The 14,721-nt window shown below is 38.1% G+C and overlaps 1 long non-coding RNA gene across 1 annotated transcript in view; it reads left to right on the top strand.

The window, feature by feature from the left end:
* Positions 1-2,376: 2,376 nt before the first annotated feature.
* LOC130682845 (uncharacterized) overlaps positions 2,377-14,721 on the top strand; it is a 283,848-nt gene continuing 271,503 nt past the window's right edge. Inside the window, exon 1 of the long non-coding RNA XR_008996219.1 lies at positions 2,377-2,465. This is a non-coding gene — a long non-coding RNA (uncharacterized LOC130682845). The remainder of the gene's footprint in view (positions 2,466-14,721) is intronic.

Genomic DNA, 14,721 nt, shown 5'->3' with positions numbered 1-14,721 from the left:
GCCACCTCTTACTGCTGATCTTTTCTATTATTTTTATGTTCTCTATTTCATTATTTTCTGCACTGATCTTTATTATCTCCTGCTTAGTTTATTCTTCTTTTCCTAGTTCCTTAAGATATATTATTTATTTGGGATCATTCCTTTTTTTTTTTCCAGATATTTAGCTTTATTTTGGAAAAATAAGGAGGTCTGCTAATAATGAACCCCCACTCCATCCCACATGGTAACAGTGCTCCTCAGTCTCCATCCTTTATTGTCTCCACTGCTCCCTATTATCTTACCCCTGGATCCCTGGAACATGTAAGTGACCCACCTGTGTGCTCCAGGTGTGAAGTTTACAACCACTAGTCTTAGGCCACAGTGACAGGCAAAGTCAGTGATTGTCTGGGTCCGTATCTGTCTCATACACCTCACTAGTACCCCCTTCCCAGAAGATCATGTTGTGGCAGATCAGAAGGAGAACTGTACAGGGAGTCAGGAGATGTGGGTGTCTTTTCTGTTGGCTGGGTGACCGTGGGAAGACCCTTTTCCCTCCCTGGACATCAGTTTCCCCATCTCTACACTCCCATCAGCCTAACGAAGGCTCATCGCAGCTGCAGAACCAGGTGGGAAGCTGTCCTAGGGATTGCAGACAGGCCTGGTGTGGGTTTGCTTCACCATCTTACACCAGCAGGGGCCAACGGTCTGACCCCTTCCAGTGATAGGAGGGTACTTTCCACTTTTGGATAAGCCTCTAGCAGCAATGACCTAATTGCACAGAGGAGAAAGCCTCTCCCTGATCTGAAATGCATGATGCCTGAGCTGGGAGGTGCAGTCAGCTTGTCCCTGCCCAAGTCAGTGTGAAGACAAGGCACTGGGCAAGTTTGGGGTTCTGCACTGCCAAGTGGAAATGCTCATTCAAGTCCCAAAAGCAGAGAGCAGGGATCATTATTTTTTAATGTGAGCATTTATTTTTATACACTTCCCTCTTAACACTGTTTTGTCTTTAGCCCATTCATTTTAGTATGCTGTGTTTCAAATATTTGTTTCAAGAAGTTTTCTGAAATTTCTTTGATTTCATCTTTAAACCATTAGTTTTTCAGGAGAATGTTGTTTAATTTCCACATATTTGTAAATTTTCTAGCTTTTCCTCCTGTTACTGCTCTCTAGTTTCATATCATTGTGTTCAGAAAAGATACTTGGTATGATTTTAAACTTTTAAATTTGCTGAGACTTGTTTTATGACTTAACATATGATCTATCTTGGAGAATATCCCATGTGCAGTTGAGAATAATGTGTGTTCTGCTCATGTCTTAATGGAATGTTCTGTATGTATATCTATTAGGTCTTTTGGTCTACAGTTTCAGTCCAGTGTTTCCTTATTGATAATCTGTCTGCATGGTCTACTAATTGTTGAAAGTGGGATATTGAGGTCCCCTTCTATTATTGTATTGTCTATTATTCCATTCAGATCTGTTAGTATTTACTTAAGTTATTTAGGTACTCTAATATTGGGTACATATGTATTTACAAATGTTATATCTTGATGATGAATTGACCCCTTTCATTATATAATGACTTTTTTTGTTTCCTGTTACAGCTTTTGACTTAATGTCTATTTTTTCTGATATAAATATTGTACCCCTGCTCTCTTGTGGGTTACATTTGCACGGTATACCTTTTTCCGTCCTTTCACTTTGAGCCTGTGTGCTCTTGAAGTTGAATTGTGTCTCTTGGAGGCATTATATAGTTGAATCTTTTTATTATTATTATTCATTTAGTCTCTCTATGCCTTTTGATTGGAGAATTTAATCCACTTACATCTAAATAAGTTATTAATGGATAATGATGTATATTGCCATTTTTAAAATTGTTTTTTTTTGGCTCTTTTGTACTTCCTCTGTTCCTTTCTTCCTCTATTGCTGTCTTTTTGTTAATTGATGATTTTTCTGTAGTGGTATACTTTGATTCCTTTCTTTTTATATATTGCATATCTACTATAGGTTTTTGTTTGTGTTTATCCTGAGGCTTACATAAAACTTCTTATAGATACAGCTGTTTTAAGCTGATGCAACTTAACTTTGATTGTATACAAAAACCCTATCCTTTTACTCCTTCCTACATTTTATGTTTTTGATGTCATAATTTAAATTTTTTTATATTGTATGTCTATTAACAAATTTTTGTAGCTGTGGTGTTATTTAATGCTTTTTTCCTTTAACCTTTATTGTAGAGTTAAGTAGTTAACACAGCACCATATTACAGTATTAGAGTATTCCAAATATGACTATATACTTATCTTTACCATTGTGTTGTGTATTTTCATATGTTTCCTATGATGTCTATTACTAATTAATATCCTTTTGTTTCAGCTTGAAGAACTCCTTTCAGCATTTCTTATAAGACAACTCTAGTGATGAACTTCACTGGCTTTTGTTTGGAAAGTGTTTATTTTGCCTTCATTTCTGAAGGACAGCTTTACCAGGTAAAGTATTTTTGGTTGGCAATTTTTTCCTTTCAGCAGTTTGAGTATATCATCTTACTCTCTCTTAGCCTGAAAGATTTCTGCTTAGAAATCTACTGATAGCATTATGAGGATTCCCTTGTGTGAGAAAAATTTTCTTTCCTCTTGCTGCTTTTAAGATTCTCTGATTGTTTTTGATTTTAGACAGTTTAGTATTAGAAAAGATTGTTCTGGATTGAAATTTTGGGGTGACCTATTAGCTTCATAAATTTGGATGTTCAAACTTTCCCCAGATTTGGGATGTTCTGTAATAGTTTTTTTTTTACATAAGCTTTCTATCCCTTTCTCCCTTTTTTCTCCTTAAGGAATTTTAATTATGCATAGATTATCTTAATGGTGTACTGTAAGTCCCATAGGCTTTCTTCATTCCTCTTCAGTTTTTTTCTTTTTGTTCCTCTGATTGGATAATTTAAAATGCTCTGTCTTTGAGCTCACTGTTTCTTTCTTCTACTTAGTTTGTAGAGTCTGTTGAAGCTCTTACTGACTTCCTCAGTATAGTCATTGTATTCTCTATTTCCCTTTGGTTCTTTTTTTTTTTTTTTGTAGATAATTATTTTTTATTGAAGGGTAGTTGACACACAGTATTACATTAGTTTCAGGTGTACAACACAGTGATTCAACATTTATATACATAATAATTCTAGGTACCAGCTATCACCATACCAAGTTGTTAACAATATTTTGACTATATTCTTTATGCTATACATTATGTCCCGGTTACTTATTTATTTTACAATTGGAAGTGTGTAGTTTTTTTTTTTGTTTTTTTGTTTTTTGTGAGGGCATCTCTCATATTTATTGATCAAATGATTGTTAACAACAATAAAATTCTGTATAGGGGAGTCAATGCTCAATGCACAATCATTAATCCACCCCAAGCCTAATTTTCATCAGTCTCCAATCTTCTGAAGCATAATGAACAAGTTCTTACATGGAGAACAAATTCTTACACAGTGAATAAGTTACATGGTGAACAGTACAAGGGCAGTCATCACAGAAACTTTCGGTTTTGCTCATGCGTTATGAACTATAAACAGTTCAAATATGAATACTCATTTGATTTTTATACTTGATTTATATGTGGATACACATTTCTCTATTATTATTATTTTTAATAAAATGCTGAAGTGGTAGGTAGGTACAAGATAAAGGTAGAAAACATAGTTTAGTGTTGTAAGAGAGCAAATGTAGATGATCAGGTGTGTGCCTGTAGACTATGTGTTAATCCAAGCTAGACAAGGGCAATAAAACATCCACATATGCAGAAGATTTCTCTCAGAACAGGGGGGGTGAGGTTCTAAGCCTCACGTCTGTTGATCCCCAATTTCTCACCTGATGGCCCCCCTGCGACTGTGCCTGTCTTAGGTTGTTCCTCCCTTGAGGAATCTTACCTGTCTCTGGCTACCCTTTGGTTCTTTTTTATGTTTTCTATCTTCCCTCTGAACTTCTCGTTTTGTTCTTATATTTTTTTCCTGATTTCATTAATTGTTTATCTGTGTTCTCTTGTAGCTCTCAGAGCATATTAGCAATTATTTTGAATTCTTTGTCAGGCAATTCCTGGGTCTCCATTTCTTTGGCATCATTTACTGGAAATTTACTGTGTTCCTTTTGTGATAGCATGATTCCCTGATTCCTCATGATGCCAGTAGCCTTGCATAGGTAGGTGTCTACACATTTTAAGAAACAGTCAATTCTTCCATACTTTATGGACTGACTTCGGTAAGAAAAGACCAAGTTTGTGGGAGGGAGGAATGCTACAGCTTGATGTGGCCCTGAGTCTAGTGTCAGGGCACCAAGTGCAGGTGTTTATGGTGGCCCTAGATCCAGGGGCCATCATGTCTCAATGGCTCAGCCTTCTGGAGTCCGGAGCACTGACAACTGTGGTCTTTGGTGAGCATTGTGGGGAATCCACAGTGGGTATAATGGCTCTTGGTTCCTCAGTAGTGCTTTCAGGTCCAATACCTGGGGAATAGGGTGGATAGTCACTAGTGGTGGCAAGAAACAGTGGTGTACACACACTGCCTATGGGGACCAGCTGCAGGTTCCTGTGTAGTGATGGGCTGGTCGCAGGCACACATGGAGTAGAGGGAACCAGGGCAAACAGCAAGGGCTGGGGTCAGCTGTCTAACTGGCAACTGCAGGGGTCCTGACTTTCAGTGGGCACTTCCATGGTTGGAGGATCTTGCCATGGGAATGCATATGGCAGCAGAGTTTGGTTAATGGAATTGAACCAGAGGTGTGCAATACACAGGTAGGAGAGCTATCCCCAAGTGTGTACACAGTGATGGGGGCAGCCATGAGGGTCTAGGCTATGTCTTGCACTAATGCAGCATCAGATGCCAGGGCAGGTTGCTAGTAGGGAGGGGTATGTGGAGAGAGACACAGGCACCTGGTGTTTGTCAATGTGAAAATCTTTGGGTTGGAAACTAGTCAAATCTGAAGTCTGTTGTGGCTGTCCTGGTCTCCTCAGTGGAAAAGTGACTGGAGTCCTCTGCAGAGGAACTGTGGTCTCCTGGGAACTGTGGTCACTCCTGGTATGTGGTTGATACTGGTAGCCCTTGCCCTTCTTCCTTGTTCCTATCTGTATCTATGTGTCTCAGGTTTGCTGGTCTTTGGGTGCAGGGAAACTGAAGTGGAGTCTTTTTTCAGTGCCCTAAAAGGCTGAAGAAGCTGATCATTCACCCTGCTGTCCGTTTCCCGGAAAGGGAACTCTTAACTGATGAGTTCCCTCTTGACAAGGAGAAGTGTTGGCCTGGAAGGATGAGGCACACAAAATGAAGCTGTTCTTCCTTTCCTTTTTGTGTGGTTATTTTCAGGTTTTTTGTTTCACTATGTTGCTGAAATTTCTTAAGTGGACTCTCCAGATTACTGGGTCTCTGTTCATGGATTGCTATCTAATTGCTGATCTTTGTTGGTAGATGCAGGCTGAGATCTCCTACTTGCCATTTTGGTGATGTCACTCCTTAGCATTGATATTTCATACTAAATATGATGGGGAACAATTTTATAAATTCAATGTGGAATATTTTAGATATAAAACCAAAGCTATTGGGAGAGATTGTAAGCCTCTATCTTATCTCTGCCTTAAAAGGTTCTTTTAAATTCTTCTAGTTTTTGTATCTGTGATATGTAATTCTTGGAATTTTTGCTTTGGGGAGTTCAGAATTTGGAGCAATTCAGAATTTGGGCAAATGGTGTTTCCTGTAATATCCCACAGGGATCAGATTTTCTATTGAAATACTTCTTTCATTTGTTAGTGGTCCTAGGTCAGTGATTTCTACAAAATAGAGGAAAAATGCCTGCAGCATAGATTTCTTGTCTTGGATTTCCTTTTCCTGTAGCATCTAGCATACATTGTTGCCACAGTGGATCCTTATAAATGTTGGTTGATTTCATTTGTCTCCAAGCCAGCTGATGATGTAAACTTTAACACTCAAAATAGGTTATCAGACTATGAATTTAGTTAGCAAAGTTTGAAAACTTTGTGAGTTTTTAAAAATTGATTAGGTCAAATTTTATTTAAAGACCATTAGGACCTCCTTGATAATAGTTACGTATTGCCAAAGTTCATAATGTAAGATTTATAAAACGTCTTAACCAGCTAAGAGTATGAACCAGACAGAAAAATTACCCATTGAGTAATAGTAAATGTCAGTTTTTAAAAAAGAAGTGAAGTTATTTTTCTGTTGCAAGAGATGCATGCATTTTATTTATAATATAGCTCCAAGGCTTCAAATATGCTGTCCAGATTATCTCTCTGCCAGTTGCCATGAGAGTTCTGTTATTGGTCAATGTAGGATTTCCCACTTGGCAGCATCATGTATTTATGATGGCATCTGTGTTTTCTGGTTGTTACATTTGCAGTGGAATTTGTATTTTGGCCAATTGAAGAGGGAGGGAAAAAGAAAGGAAATTAAACTTGACTTCTTGGCAATGAAAAGTAGCTTCTTGTTACTTGGACCCATATATTCCAAGAACACCAAATGTAACTGCAATTGTGTGCCTAGTTACTCTACCTACAAATGATTATGTTTGCATTATGATAAAGTTGCATAATAATGTGAAACCCAAAAGTTAAATACTAAATATTGTTTCTTGTCAGTTGACTTGGTACTTTTTAAGTGGAATTTTAATATAGGAAATTAGCCTATGTAGAATAATGCTTTTTTTTAACATTGGTCAAAGAAAAATCATCAGTATTATTATTATGTAAGCTTTCATATACTTAAGTGAAAATCTAAATGAACTAATTAAAAAATATTCCCCCAACTTTTATGAGAGAAGCAATAAAAAATAAAAGTAAACTCATTAATATCTATGATTTCCTTTTATAAACAACTTCCAGGAGTCAGGATGCATTTAGCTCCAGCCAATACTCTAAACCTATCTATATCTACTCTGTAAACCTGTGATATTTGATGTTCATAAAGATTATCTTCAAGTATCCCAGGAAGCACTTTTTTACTATTAAGAACATAGAAGCACCTTAACATTGGCTCTTAATATAAAGAACCAAGAAGAACTCATTAATGTTGACATAGTAAATTTATGCATTGTAGTTTATAGATTTGTAGATTATGCTCACTGTAATTTATGTATTTCATTTTATTTTTGAACATGAGCAATCTCTGAGGCAAAATTTAGTTACATATCTACTAAGTTAACTCTGGAAGCTTATGGAATGAATATGCTGGTGGTGCCGGTATGTTTAAAACAGAAGGCAATATGAAGATGAAAATCTAGTACTTAGATCTTGCTCTCAAGTTTACAATTTAGTTTGAAAAATTATGTGTAAGTAGTGAAAATTTTATTATGTATATATATATATATATATTCATGTATTCATGTACAGGCAATTCATGGAAGGAGATACTTCACAAAATACACTTCAATAAATATTTATTCAATGAATAGAAAGCTACTTTTGGGAAAAAAAAGAGCAGTGTAGGAAGGCAAGGCAGAAACCTTCTCCCAAAATCACATAGAACATAGAAATATAGCAAATACACTAGGCCTGCCTGAAATCAACCTGAAGACTGCAGAACTGACCACCTACATCTGAGGAAAAAGAGAAGACCCAACAGAAAAGGGTAAACTGACAAAGCCATAATCTGGCAGGACCCAAGCCCTCCCTCTACCCCAGCCCACAGGTAGGAGGAAGAGGAATGGATGGGGAGGGAGTAGAAGACCAGGACCCTGAACACCTGGCCTTGGAGATCTGCTCCAGAAACACAAGCCCACATTGAATGGAGCTCTGGTGATTGGTGGGACTGAATGATAGACAGGCAGAACACCTGGGTAGGCTGAAAGCCCAGCCACTTGTGGAGAACAGGCATGTTTTATTGGCCCCCCCAGATAAGGAAAGCAGAGCAGGCAGTTTGAAGGACTTCCCAGCAGTGAGTGGGAATCAGAGGGGGCAATGATTGCGCAGAGCTCTACTTAGGAGAAAGGTTAGATGGACAATACCTCCCACGCCCACCCTCAGCCCAACAGGTTGGGAGCCCTCAGGAGCTTTGGATATTTCATCGTCTTGCTGGCAACACAGCCTGGAGACTCCTTGCATTGGTGTGCAACCTGATGGCTGGCAGTAAAATCAAACTTTATTCCAAGGTGGGTAGAGGGAGAACCCCCAATCTGCTCAGTCCTATTTTGGGCCAAACAGGGAGCTGTGGGCAAGAGCCAGCCCTGGGAGTTCTTTCCTCCCAGCAGGTGCTTGTCCAGTTCACCAGTACTTCAACCATTGCAGCAGGCTGGGCAGAGGGCAGCTCCAGCCCTGCAGCACAATGTGCATGTTCAGCCCGGCCCTGGGAGCTCTTTCCTATGAACAGGTACTGGTCCCACTCTCCTGAGCCCTCACCATTGCGGTAGGCCAGAGGGAAGGAAGCTCCACCCATGGTGGCTCCAGAGAGCTCTCCCTGATCCCATGATCAGCTTATGGTCCACACAGCCCACCTGAAATCAGAATACTATGAGCAAGCAGACAGATGCCACACCCACTGCATGAAAACAGCTGGGGGTCCCCACATAGAAAATTGAGATTCTGGGCACGAGAAGGCGCCTCCTACATGAATCTATTATCCCATAAGAAACACTAAAAAAAAAAAAAAAAAAGAAGAGACAGAAGAATTGGGTCCAAATAAAAATACAAAAAAAAAAACTCCAGAAAGAAGGCTTAGTGAAACTGAAATCACCAATCATCTTGATAAAGATTTCAAAGTAAGTCATAAACATGCTCACAGAGCTGCAGAAAAATAAACATCAGGGAGGACTTCAACAAAGTGATAGAAATTTTGAAAAATATAGTATCTGAAATGAAACATACAATGGAGGGATTTAAAAGTAGATTAGATGAGATAGAGGAGACAGTAAGTGAAATAGAAATTACAGAACAGGAAAACAAAAAAGCTGAGGAACAGAGAGAAAAAAGGATCTCTAGGAATGAAAGAATAATAAGAGAGCGGTGCAACCAGTGCAAACAGAACAATATTCACAATATATGGGTAACAGAATAAGAAGGGAGAGACAAATGGATAGAAGGTCTCTCTGAGGAAATAATTGCTGAAAACTTCCCCAATCTGGGGAAGGAAGTATTCAGGTCATGGAAGTGCAGAGGTGTCCTAACACAGGAACCATAGAAGACAACACAAAGACATATAATAATTAAAATGCTAAGATCAGGACAAATAGAGAGTATTAAAAGCAGCCAGAGAAAAGAGATCATGTATAAAGGAAAGTCTATCAGGCTATCAGCAGACTTCTCAGCAGAAACCATACAGGTCAGAAGGGAGAGGCATGATATATTTAATACAATGAAACCAAAGGCCCGCCAACCAAGAATACTCTATCCAGAAAGATTATAATACAAATTTGAAGCAGGGATTAAACAATTTCCAGATAAGCAAGAGTTGAGGGAATTCACCATCACAAAACCATTTCTACAAGATCTCTTAAAGGGACTGCTCTATATGGAAATGCTCCTAGCCTAAATAGCTGTCACCTGATAAAGTATACCCACAGTAAAGGTAATAGACCAATTAATTACCAAATACAAGTTAAATCAACTACGTAAAGTTAGTCAAGGGATACACAAAGAGTACAGAATGTGACATCTATTATATAAAGAGTGGAAGAGAAGAACAAGAAGGAGAGGAAAAAAGAAAATCTTAGGTTGTGTTTGAAATGGAGTAATAAGCAATTTAAGATAGACTGTTAGATAGTAAGGAAACTATCCTTGAACCTTTGGTAACCACAAACCTAAAGCCTGCAATGGCAATACGGACATATTTATCAATAATCACCCTAAATGTAAATGGACTGAATGCACCTATCAAAAGACATAGAGTTGCAGAATGGATTAAAAAAACAAGACCCATCTGTATCATGCCTACAAGTGACTCATTTCAAACCCAAAGACATACACAAACAAAAAGTAAAGGGATGGAAAAATATATTTCATTCAATTAATAGGGAGAAAAACCAGGAGTAATAGTACTTATATCAGACAAAATAAATTTTAAAACAAAGTAACAAAAAATAAAGAATATTACATAATGATAAAGGGGTCAATCCAACAAGAGTATGTAACCATTATAAATTATCTGTGCACCCAATATAGGAGCAGTTAAATGTGTGAAACAAACACAGAAGTAAAGGGTGAAATAGAATGCAATCCATTCATTCTAGGAGACTGCAACCCTCCACTCACACCAAAAAAGACAGATCAACTAGACAGAAAATAAGTAAGGAGACAGAGGCACTGAACAACATATTAGAACAGATGGACCTAACAGACATCTACAGAACACTCCACCCAAAAGCAGCAGGGTACATATTCTTTCCAAGTGCACACAGAACATTTTCCAAAATAGACCTCATACTAGGCCACAAAAAGAGGCTCAGTAAATTCAAAAAGATTGAAATTTTACCAACCAACTTCTCAGATCACAAGGGTATAAAACTAGAAATAAATTGTACAAAGAAAACAAAAAGGCTCACAAACACATGGAGGCTTAACAACATGCTCCTAAATAATCAGTGGATCAATGACCAAATTAAAACAGAGATCAAGCAATATATGGAGACAAATGACAACACTAATTCAACACTGCTAAATCTGTGGATGCAGTGATGGCAGTTGTAAGAGGAAAGTATGTAGCAATATAGGTGTACCACAAGAAAGAAGAACAATCTGAAATGAATAGTTTAAATTCACAATTAATGAAACAAGAAAAAACAAATGAGGCCCAAAGTCAGTAGAAGGAGGGACATAATAAAGATCAGAGCATAAATAAATAAAATAGAGAAGAATAAAACAATAGAACCAATGAAACCAGGAGTTGGTTCTTTGAGAAAATAATCAAAATAGATAAATCCCAAGCCAGACTTATCAACAAAAAAAGAGAGCCTACACACATAAACAGAATCAGAAATGAAAAAGTTAGAAAAGGAAAAATCACTATGGACACCATGGAAATACAAAGAATTATTAGAGAAAACTGAAAAATTATATGCTAACAAATTGGATAACCTAGAAGAAATGGACAGCTTTCTAGAAAAATACAACCTTCCAAGACTGACCAAGGAAGAAACAGAAAATCTGAAAAGACCAAGTACTAGCAATGAAATTGAATTCATAATCAAAAAACTACCTAAAAACAAACATCTGGACCAGATGGCTTCACAGAAGAATTTTATTAAACATTTAAATAATGTTTTGAATTTTGTACCTCCTTAAAGTTTTCCAAAAAGTAGAAGAGGAGGGAGTACTTCTAAACTCTTTCTATGAGCTCAGCATCACTCTAATATAAAAAACAGACAAGGCCACCACAAAAAAGAATTACAGACCAATATCCCTGATGAACACATTCAAAAATTGTCAGTAAAATATTAGCAAACAAAATTCAAAAGTACATCAAAAAGATCATCCATTATGACCAAGTGGGATTTATTCCAGGGATACAACAATGGTACAATACTCAAAAATCCATTCAAAAATTTTGTTGGTCAACAAAATAAAGGCCAAATACGACACATCCACAGCCAACATCTTACTTAACAAGAAAAAGCTGAAAGCTTTTCCTCTAAGATTGACAGTAAGACAAGGATGCCCACTATCCCCACTTTTATTCAAAATAGCACTGGAGGTCCTAGCCATAGCAATCAGACAACACAAAGAAATAAAAGGCATCCAGATGGGTAAGAACAAAGTTAAACTCACTCTTTGCAGATGACATGGTATATATGCAGAAAACTCTATAAAGACTCCACCAAAAACTATTAGAACTAATAACTGAATTCAGCAAAGTTGCAGGATACAAAATTAATACACAGAAATCTGTTGCATTCCTATGTACTAACAATGAATTAGCAGAGAGAGGAATCAGGAAAACAATTCCATTTACAATTGCTTCAAAAAGAATAAAATACCTAGAAATAAATGTAACCAAGGAAGTGAAAGACCTATATTCTGAAAACTACAAAACAATCATGAGAGAAATTAAAGAAAACACCAATAAATGGAACTACATCCCATACTAATGGATAGGAAGAATTAATATTGTCAAAATGGCCATCCTGCCTAAAGCAATCTACAGATTCAATGCAATCCCTATCAATATACCAATGACATTATTTAATGAACTAGAGCAAATAGTTCTAAAATCAATATGGAACTGAAAAGATAGTGGTGTGAGAGGTGAGACAGAGGCTTCCTCCAAAAACCGCATGTAACACAAAAATATAATTAATACAACTAATCCTGAAAAGAGCAACTGGAAAGAGGGCTGCGTCAAACTGCATACACCTGGAGAAAAGAATAAACCTCATGGAACAGGGTAACATACCAAAGCCACAGTCTGGCTGGACCCAAGCCCTTCTCACACCCCAGCTCACTGGCAGGACAAAGGGAAGCGGAGCAGGGAGGGAGTGGAGGCATGGGACTGCTGAATACCTAGCTCCGGAGATCTGCTTGGGGAGCACAAATGTAAATTTCCTGGTGCTTTCATGGTACTCTCATGATGAGGGGATTGGAAAGCTAAGACAGGCAGAATACCTGTAGAGACTGAGATTCCAGCCACTTGTGGAAAGCAGAGATCCATATCTGGCTGCTCTGTGACAAAAGAAAGGTGGGCAGTCTGAGAGGCTTCCTAACAGCAAGAGGGCTGCTAAAGGGGCAAGGATTGCACACAGATTACTGCTCAGAAGAAAGGACAAGTAGAGAAAATTGTTCAGGTGTCCTCTGCCCAGCAGGTTGGGAACTTTCTCAACCTTCAGGCACTCCAGCTCCCTGGCTGGCTACACAGCTCGAAGGACCCCGTCCATGATATGTAGCCAACTGTGCCTTTCTCCCAGCCAGCCCCACCTGGCTTTCAAACTGACAAACCCCAAGCTGGCATTGGGCCAGCTAGAGGGAAGCCCCATCTACAGCAACTACAAATGCAAAGCATAGTTAGTTATACCTGTGTGCTCAGTCCACTGGTTCTGGCAGTGGAGGCAGTCATAGCAGCTAGGAAGCAAGAAACAGCTCTTTCCTCTCCCCAGGCACCAATACCACTCCCCTGCAACCCTCTACATTGCTTCAGGGGCTGAGCAGCTCCAGACAGTAGAACTTCTGGGCACTAGAGGGGACCATATACAAATATGAAATGCCAAAGGAACCTGGTCCAGAGTAAAATTAATATAACTCCAGAGAAAGACTTAAATGACATGGACCTTATGACTCTTCCTGAAAGGGAGTTCAAAATAAAAATCATTAATATGCTAATGGAAGTACAGAAAGATATCCAAGAACTCAGGAATGAATTTAGGTTGGAGATCCAATCACTGAAGAGCACAATGGAGAGTTAAAAGCAGGTTGGATACAGTGGAGGAGACGATAAATGAAATAGAAACTAGAGAAGAGGAATACAAAGAAGCTGAGGCACAGAGAGAAAAAAGGATCTCTAAGAATGAAAGAATACTGAGAGAACTGTGTGACCAATCCAAACAGAACATTCGCATTATAGGGGTACCAGAAGAAGAAGAAGAGAGAGAAAGGGATAGAAAGTGTCTTTGAGGGGGTAATTGCTGAAAACTTCTCCAGTCTGGGTAAGGAGATAGTCTTTCAGGCCATAGAGGTGCACAGATCTCCCAACACAAGGGAGCCAAGGAAGACAACACCAAGACATATAGTAATAAAAATGGCAAGGATGAAGGATAAGGACAGACTATTAACAGCAGCCAGAGAGAGAAATAAGGTTGCTAACAAAGGAAAGCCCATCAGGCTATCATCAGACTTTTTAGCAGAAACCTTACAGGCCAGAAGGGAGTGCATGATGTATTTAATGCAATGAAGGAGAAGGGCCTGGAACCAAGAATACTTTATCTAGCAAGATTATCATTTAATTTGAAGGAGGGATTAAACAATTTCCAGATAAGCAAAAGCTGAGAGAGTTTACCTCCCACAAACCATTTCTGCAGTGTATTTTGGAGGGACTGCTATAGATGGAAGTGTTCCTAATGTTTAATAGGTATCATTAGATGTAATCAAACCACAGTAAAGAAAGTAGAACAGTTAATTACTAAGCAAAAGCAAAATTAAATAAACTGTCCCCAAAGTGAATCAAGGGAAGGACAAAGAGTACAGAATATGATACCTAATACATAAAGAATGGAGGAGGAAGAAAAAGGAGAAAAAAGAACCTTTAGATTGTGTTTGTAATAGCATATTAAGTGAGTTAAGTTAGACTCTTAGATAGTAAGGAACTTAACCTTGAACATTTGGTAACCATGAATCTAAAGCCTGCAATGGCAATAAGTACATACCAATCGATAATCACCCTAAATGTGAATGGACTGAATGTACCAAACAAAAGACAAAGGGTCACTGAATGGACAGAAAAACAAGACCCATCTATATGCAGCCTGCAAGAGACTCACTTTAAACCCAAAGACATACACAGACTAAAAGTGAAGGGATGGAAAAAGATATTTCATGCAACTACTAGGAGAAAAAAGTAAGAATTGCAATACTTGTATCAGACAAAATAGATTTCAAGCTAAAGAAAGTCACAAGAAACAAGGATATTACATAATGATTAAGGGGTCAATCCAACAAGAAGATATAACCATTACAAATATCTATGCACCCAACAGAGGAGCACCTACATATGTGAAACAAATACTAACAGAATTAAAAGGGGAAATAGAATGCAATGCATTCATTCTAGGAGACTTCAAC

This window comes from Manis pentadactyla, chromosome 3, assembly GCF_030020395.1.
Source record: "Manis pentadactyla isolate mManPen7 chromosome 3, mManPen7.hap1, whole genome shotgun sequence".
NCBI lineage: Eukaryota > Metazoa > Chordata > Mammalia > Pholidota > Manidae > Manis > Manis pentadactyla.
Note: the sequence above shows the minus strand (reverse complement) of the source record. Positions and strands in the feature narration are given on the sequence as shown.